Below are 9,039 nucleotides of genomic sequence, written 5' to 3'. Positions count from 1 at the left end.
ACAACAGTGAGAGGCCCGCGTACCGAAAAAAAAAAAAAAAAACGTTTATAGAAAAGATTTCACTACTGTCCATCTTTTTCAGGGACACCCAACCTCTTCCTCCCCAACATCCCGGTAATGGCCATGTTTCTCTCTTGACTCTGAGCAAACATACTAAAACTCAGAAAACTGATTGTAAAGCTTCCATCCACATGTATTTGAAAAGGAACAAGATAATGTTTATTAGTTTGCGGCTATGAGTGAAGGTACTTTGTATCTGAGTGATATCATATCATGTGTTACTCCCCCATATGGTGAAGAGAGAAGTAAGTCCCGCTTGTGGGGTCTTTATGGAGCACTACAACACAGTTGTGGACATTGTACCCTTAGAGACATATAAAGGATTTATTATATTCACAGGTCCTAGAAGAGACAGGCATGCCACCCCACACAGGAGCCATATAGGAGGAGCACCTAGAGAGCATTCTCAACGAAGCAGGAGAAGAGTGGGGCCCCCTAGGTAAGTGCCATTACTGGGGATCAGGGCGGAGTGCCCAGGCAGAAGTCATGAGGGGATTTCATTGGTGGGTTGGAATGTCACTAAGTCATGGGAGGACAAGAAGGGGAACTTGAGTTGAGGCCACAGCCTCATCACTCTGGTGTACCCAGTCACCTGGGGTGGGGTGGTGGGGTGGGGATGTGCTCACAGCCAGTCTGTGGGGATGTTGAGGCAGCAGAATACGAACATTAAAACATTACAATATTAAACATTAAAAAATTTACAATACAGTATGTCCACTTGTTATGTTCCGAGCATCTTAAATGACAAGACGCAAAAAACACAACAGGGAAATCTGGATCGTCCCCTTTAGGAACATCCCATGCCTCGCCTCCTTCATTAGAGCCTCTGCATTTCCTTTGCCAGCTCCTCTCCAGGCCTCTGGGCCCCAGGCTCCTAGAAGAAACAGAGATACCCTCTCCCGGCCGGCTGCAGAACAAGAACTACGCTACCACGCGCGCCACAACCAGAGAAGCCCGCGGGCCCCAACGAAGACGTAGCGCATAATAAATGAATGAATGAATGAATGAGTGAATAAATAAAATATTTTTAAAAAAAGAACCACACTACCCAGCAGGCTGTGCTTTGCGGGATGGCTGTGAGGGTCGGACTGATGGCGTCACAGAAAAGGGGCGTTACTGGCTCGCGTTGTCAGGGGCGGGACTTCCTGTGCCGGAGGAGCGGGCTTTTCTTTGTGGTGAGGCTGCTGTGTTCCCACCCACTACGAGCTCTTCCAGGGACTTAGGGACGGAGCGGGAAGGACAGCCTGGAGGGCCCACCTGTGCCTTTCTACGACCTGGGGGAGGGTCAGCTAAGCCCGCTGGACCCGCCGGTCTCCGGCGCCCTCACGTGGCCTTACGCTTTCCGCGGTGCGATGGCAGCGCTGGTGACCCCGGCGCAGGTAAGTGGATGGTGCGCCAGGCCTCGCCCGCTCGGACCCCACCCACGTGGCCGAGGAGCGCTGTTGTGCAGGATGGTAGTGACCTGTGAGTCGTCACCTTGTCCTCCCCAGGGCATTGTTTGTCGGAGCCTCGGGATGGGGTCTCTTGTGCTCCGGGTGGGAATCCAGGTTAGGGGCTTCACACGGAGGGTCCCATTTCTGTCAGTTAGTGAGTGGGGCGCTGTGTGGTAGGGAGAGATGTGGCTTCTCGAATGCCCCTGACCCCATACCGCTGGCGTGGAAGGACCCTTAGGGAGGAGCGCAGGCCGCACAGTCCGGAGACCTTTCTGTGTGTTGCGGCCCCGCCCCTTCCCGAGTCTAGGACCTTGAGCAGCTTTCCCTGTTGCCCTTGGTTTCTGTTTTCTCGGGTACAAAACAGGAATATTAAAGTTCCTCCAACTGGGTTTGAGGGAACTAGAAAAAGCACATGGGTGACGTGTATCCCCCCGCGTCCAGCAAGGTGCAGGGAGCATCGCTCTGGCTCTCTTTCCACGGAGGTGCCTCCTGAGCCTTTGTTGATGTTAGAGGCTCATCCCTGGGGGAATCTGACCCTTGGGCTTCCCAACTGTGTAACCTCTACAAAGATAAGGGCTGGGGTGGGGAAGAGGCAGGAGTAGCCTGCAGCAGCTTGGGGATTGCAGCCCTGCTAGGACAGAAAATGTGTCAGGAGAGACAGGGCGCCCAGAAGGCCAGGGAATTTGCCTTTCAGTTTACAGCCAGTCGAATTGGCTTCCCCCTGAATCTGTTTTCCTGTTTGAGGTTCAGTTACATATGCTAAGTGGTGATAGTGTGCAGGAGTGTGGTGTCCCTTTGGACATGAAAACACAAGAGGTCCTGGGTAATTCCATAGCCGTGGCCCTGAGTACCCTCATCATAGTCCTGATCGCTGTCAGGACTTGTCTTATTTGTTAACTTCCCATTCACTTGGCTCCTTCCTCACTTTATATCAGATTCACTCCAGTGTGCTGTCCTGAAAGAGGCTTTTCGTGGTGCCCTGTCTAAAGCAGACTGTAACCTCTTGTCATCTAGCGCTATTTTCTTGACTTTGGAATCTTTGGGTCCCTGTGACATTGTCTTGCTCATTTATTTAGTTGCTTGTTTAGGATCTCTTCCTAGCCCCTGAGCATGAGCACCTGTTGCTGCTCAGGACATAGAACAACAGCCTGGGCTTATAAAAGGTACTCAACAAATTGTTCAGTGAATGAATGGGTCTCCCCCTCAGGTGCTTGCCTCACACTTATAATAAATACAGTCTTTCTCCCAACTGTGTATGGCCCACAGGGCTCTCTCTACTTGATCTGCCCCTTGCTTACCCCCAAGCTATTTTCCCTCCATTTTTCCCTCACTCACCGCACACGGCCAGGCAGTCCTGAACTTGTAAAACTCCTGCCCAGTTTGCAGCTTCAACTTGCACTTCTCTTTGTCTGGAGCCCTGTTCCCAGATCTCTGCAGGGCTATCTCTCCCCACCCTTCCTGTGCATCAGTGTCACCTCTTAGGATAGTCTTTTCCTGGCTGTTTTATAATAATTCTGGCTAAGGTACCCCTGCCCCCACCTGCCAATCTTCTGGCAACTCTGTTCCCGCTTTTACTGGATGTTCAATTCCCACTTCTTAAATTTGAGCTTGTGGCTGATTTTCTAGAGCTGCCTGGGGCTCAGACCTCTGGCTGTGACACGGAGGTGATGATGGCATTTACCTCATGGGCTGTGGGAGGATTAGTAAGAGTCACAAAATACATTGAACCTGTAACTGTGCCAGGCAGTCCAGCATCTCACATGTAAACATTTTCTCTTTTGTTCTCCAAACGGCCTGGTGAAGTGGGACTGATTGTTCTATTGATGCAGAAATTGAGGCTTAGAGAAATGATGGGGTGTCCTCCCTGTGGTCGCACAGGCAGGAAGTGTCAAATTCCAGAGTCTTGATTCAAACCCTGGAAGTCTGGCTCCCGAGCAAGGAATCTTATTGTGTAAGGGCCTCAACTTGGGGCAGGTGCACTGTGAGGACCAGGGAGGCTTAGGTGCTATCACTTTACTGTTATCATTGTTGGAATTATCACTAGGATCATTTTCCCAGAGCACTTACCATCTCTCACCAGTCCTCATGGAACACCACTGTCTGTGTTACTGTGACACTGTCTGTGTCATCTCCTGTGACTTCCTTCATGGTAGGCTTTTCTCTCAGCCACAGTTGCATTATGTCCCAAGGTTGCATCTGCTTCCCCCTTGAGCCAAACACAGAACTTGGCGATCCAGAGGCCTCGGTGATTCAAGCCTGGGTCTCTCTGCATCTTCACCAGCAACAGAGTGACAGGGTTGATCCCAGCCAAGTGCACAAGGCCAACACCACTACCTGTGTTTGACTCTCCAGGTGGTGGTGACCTTTAAGAATGTGGCTGTGACCAAGAGGAGTGGGAACAACTTGACCTGGACCAGAGGACTCTGTACCAGGAGGTGATGCTGGAGAACTGTGAGCTTCTGGTCTCACTGGGTAAGTGCTCAGCTCTCACACCTGTGGGGGACCCCACCCACCTTGTTTCTGGGCTGATCAGGAAGGACACAGGAGTCACCTTTCCTCCTCCCCACAGGTCCTGCAGTTTTCTGGTCCCTTCTCCTGCCTGGTCTCGCTGTGTCTGTAGCAGTGATTGGTGGGATAGAAACAATGTCCTTCTGAACACCAGCCCCGATCCCAGTGCCCAGCACCCTTGGGCCTCAGTCTGAGGTCCCTGTTCCTGATTCCACAGGAGGGAAGCTGACTGGCCCAGCCTGGTAAGGTCAGGTGTCCCCACAGCCCAGTTAGCAGGGCTGTTCTCAGAAGAGAGTGTGAGTCAGGCAGACCCCTACATGGCATTTGTCATCAGTGCCACCCAGGGATCTTCCTAAACAGCACAGTATTGGTTCAAAGGTCCCTGATGTCTACATGATCCTCACATGTTTCCTGTGGCCTGGGCAGATTGCTATGTGGCAATACTTGGAGGGCCAGGGAAAGATTCCCCAGGAAGCTGTATAGGCTCTGAATCATCAAACAACAAATAGGACTATTTGTCCCATAGCCTGGATTGATGTGTCCAGGAATCAAGGGGTAGATATGTGAGTGGCACCACTGACAGTTATCCATAGAGAGGCACTAGGAAAAATTTTTGCTTCCTGTCTTCATGAAGCACTGATTGTGTAGAGGTCTTAGTTGCAAAGGGAAGAGTGCTTTCACTACTGCAGTAGAATGATTCCGTTGTCCTGGAGAGTAACACTGCCAGTCTGCCACTTTGCACTACTCATGCTTCTGAATCAACAGGCAAAGTAAGAGTTACTGTGCTGGCTCTTGTGATTGAATGTGATTATCAGGTGCAAATTGGACTATACTTCCCACTGCTATTTGCACAAAGGAAGTGTGTTTCTGGAATGCAGAGATCCCTTAAGATGTCTTATCGTGATCTATGGTAAAGTCAATGGAAAACTATCCACAACCTACTTCAGGCAGGACAACTCATGGCCCAGACCCTTCAGGAAAGAATGCTTTGGTCACCCCACTAGGGAATAAAAAATGATCATTCGAGGGCTTCCCTAGTGGCGCAGCGGTTGAGAGTCCGCCTGCCGATGCAGGGGACACGGGTTCGTGTCCCGGTCCGGGAGGGTCCCACATGCCGCAGAGCGACTAGGCCTGTGAGCCATGGCCGCTAAGCCTGCACGTCCGGAGCCTGCACGCCACAGCGGGAGAGGCCACAACAGTGAGAGGTCCCCGTACCGCAAAAAAAGAAAAAAAAAAAATGACCATTCGAGGTGCTGCTGAGGACAAAAGGAACATGGAATGGATTGTGGAAGAGCTACATATTAGTTAACTCATGTGACCATTAACAGAAGTGAGGATAGTAATCAGTAATGTCGTGAGTATTTCTTCCTAATTTTTTTTTTTCGGTACGCGGGCCTCTCACTGTTGTGGCCTCTCCCGTTGCGGAGCACAGGCTCCGGACGCGCAGGCTCAGCGGCCATGGCTGACAGGCCCAGCCACTCCGCAGCATGTGGGATCTTCCCGGACCGGGGCACGAACCCGTGTCCCCTGCATCAGCAGGTGGACTCTCAACCACTGTGCCACCAGGGAAGCTCCAGCCAATATCTTTTTCTTCCTTCTTTCACCCCCTTGTCATTTAACAGATGATGTGTTGACTTCACATCACAGTATTTAAGTATTGTTAAATTTATATCATAGTATTTGGTTATAGGATATCAAGGAGGAGAGTGAATGTTACCCAAGGAATCAGTCTCCTTTCTGAAGAAAGAGTTATTGTACTTTTGGTTGTACACAGGATAGTTGTATTATGACCTTGTTGTTGTCTTTATTTGGAGATAAGGAGTGGTTTAAGTTTGTATGGTGCCAAGTTGACAAGAGGTGAACTTGTGATGATTAATTTTATATATCAACTTGACTCGGCTGTGATACCTGAATATTGTTCAAATACCCGTCTAGATTTCACTGTGAAGCTTTTTTTTTAATGGAGTAAATACCTATATTTTTATTTGTAATTTTTAAATATATAGACCAAACACATATGTGAAAAGAATGGCCTCAATTTAATGGTATGTTGTCCCTTAAAAAAGTAGAAAAATAAGACAAAGCCAAATTCAGCAAGACTTTGGTTCAGTATTATACTGGAAATTTTAATAAAACTAAACTTCTGTTCAATATTGAGATGGAGGTTATAGTCACAATAATGAGGCAATAAAAAGTAAATTTACTCACATTGTTAAGGAAAAAATAAAACTGATCTATGGAGAAAACTCTATGGGATCTCCAAACAAAGCATAACCCAGAATAAACATACACAATGGAATACTACTCAGTCATAAAAAAGAATGAAATTTTGCCATTTGCAAAAACATGGATGGACTTGGAGGGTATTATGCTAAGGGAAATAAGTCAGATAGAGAAAGATAAATACTGTGTAATATCACTTATATGTGGAATCTTAAAAATACAACAAACTAGTGAATATAACGAAAAAGAAGCTGACTCACAGATACAGAGAACAAACTAGTGGTTACCCGTGAGGAAAGGGAAGTGGCGAGGGGCCATATAAGGGTAGGGAAATCAGAGGTACAAACTGTGATGTACAAAATAAGCTACAAGGATATATTGTACAACACAGGGAATATAGCCAATATTCTATAACTATAAATGGAGTACAACCTTTAAAAATTGTGAATCACTATATTGTACTCCTCTAATTTATAAAGCATTGTACATCAGCTATACTTCAATAAAAAACAAAACATAACATTAACCAAAAAACCCTGCTAGAACGACTGAGTATCTGAAGCTTGAAGAATTCAAGATCCATATAAAAGAAACCATTCTGTTTGCAATAGCAATAAACAGTTGAGAACTTCAGATCCCCCCTCCCCGCCCCAAATGTCTGTGTTGAAATGTACCAGGGACTTGTTTTAATCATGCACTGTGAGACATGCAGACATGGAAGTTATTATGAAGAAGGACACTTGCACGGTTCCCTAGAAACAGGAAGCACAGCATGTCATAATGGGCCGCATATGCTGGGCCTCCACCTTCTGCTCAGGAGGCAGGTCAAGAAGAGCATGGCTCACAGCCTTGAAAAATTCTGGCAGACTCTGGGCTTCAGGGGTCATCCCTAGTTGCCACCCAGAAGAGGACCTTCACCCAATCATGAGGCATCTTTATGGCATCGGAGGACTTCCAGCCACCAGAATTGGGATAAATGAATGTCTTTTCTTCATAAATCACCCAGTCTATGGTGTTCTGTTATAGCAGACCTATAAGACTAAGACAGACTGACATTTTTCATCGGGCTCCGTTTTGGAAGGGTGGACCCTAGTTGTCCCGTACCTAGCTCTGGTATAGGTACCAGAGCTAGGTACGGTATAGGGCAGGGAGGATTATTGGTTTGGTGTGTGAGTTTGATAAGGTTATGGTTGGGGGTGCGGGCTCCAGATTGGTCGGTTTGTGTATAACAAGCATGCTTATAGGGGAGGGATTTGTTACCCGCAGGAATTAACTAGCTCTGAGAGAGATAGCCTCTCTAGGAATAAGGCCCCAAAGGCCAGAGTAGGAAAAATACAAAAAAATAAGAAAATATAGTCAATACAATTAAAATTTAACATACCATCAGATGTAGAAAATACATGCAAGATGGGTAAACAGAATTTTAAAAATTAGAGAAAAAAAATTAAGACCCAAGTAAAAGCAGAGATATCTCACATTTATGGATTGTAACGCTCAATATTTCCTTCTAAATTGACCTATGTGTTAAGTGAAATCCAAGTCAAAATCTCGGTAAGCTCTTTTTTTTTTTAATAGAAATTGCGAAGTGGATTCTACAATGAAAATGCAAGTGCAAAGGACCAAGAATAGCCAAACAACCTGGAAACAAGAAAGTGCTAGTGTAAATACAAATAGATAAATGCAAGGGAATAGGAGGTCTAGAAATAAACATACACACAACTGGTCAGTTGTTTTTCAGTGAAGGGACAAAAGCAATTTGGTATAGAAAGAATGATTTGTTAGATCAGTGTGCAGTAGTAGTTGGGTAGGCAATTGGGTATGCAAAGAGAACTTATAAAAATTAAATAACTATGGATCATAGACATATATAGAAAAACCTAAAACTGCGAGAGTTACAAAATACTGGGTTGGCCAAAAATGTTGGTTCGGGTTTTTTGGTAGCATCTTACGGGAAAACCTGAACGAACTTTTTGGCCAACCTGATAAAACAGGAACACAGGTTTTGACCTTGTATGGAAGTCACAAGCCCTACGTCCTCTCCAGTATTGCATGTGCTGACTCTACACCAGTCACACCTTTTTTCTATCTACCTCCTCTCATCCAAAGCCCAACCTCACCTCTCCCATCACAGCCCAAGCGACTCCCAGCTGGCCTCATTTACTCTTGTCTTTTCCATTATGGTTTATTACAAGATATTGAATATAGTTCCCTGTGCTCTACAGTAGGACCTTGTTGTTTATCTGTATATAGTAGTTTGTATCTGTTTATCCTAAGCTCCTAATTTATCCCTCCCTCCTTTCCCTTTTGGTAACCTTAAGTTTGTTTTCTGTATCTGTGAGTCTGTTTCTGTTTTTTTTTTTTTTTCCCTTGTAGAATCTTTTATTTCAGTGATTAAAAGAACGCACTAAACGGAAACTATGCTGATTTACATTAGACATGCACCTCTACCTGAAACTGCTGTTAGTTTTTGAGTGGCCTAAATCTTTATAACTTATTTTTTCATTTAGGCACATCTTTCAATTTTTTTGGACCCCAATATACAGGGTAAGTTAACTTCTTCCTTGTGGCAGTTTAGTATGAGAATTATGTTCACTGGCTAGATTCCTTTAACCAAAGGCCTCTAGACTCTCAGGTTACCTGTACTAGCTCAAGACTGTACTTTATGTAGATATTTAAGTGAATCACAGTATAAGGGAGAGAGATAATCTAGAAAGGTGAAATGTACTGTATGAATATTCAATACATCTTTTTTTCCAGCACTGATAGTCAAACACTAGATAAGGAGGGCTACAGTCAAGTACCAAATTACTCTTTC

This window comes from Lipotes vexillifer, unplaced genomic scaffold, assembly GCF_000442215.2.
Source record: "Lipotes vexillifer unplaced genomic scaffold, Lipotes_vexillifer_v1.1 scaffold995, whole genome shotgun sequence".
Taxonomy (NCBI): Eukaryota; Metazoa; Chordata; class Mammalia; order Artiodactyla; family Lipotidae; genus Lipotes; species Lipotes vexillifer.
Note: the sequence above shows the minus strand (reverse complement) of the source record.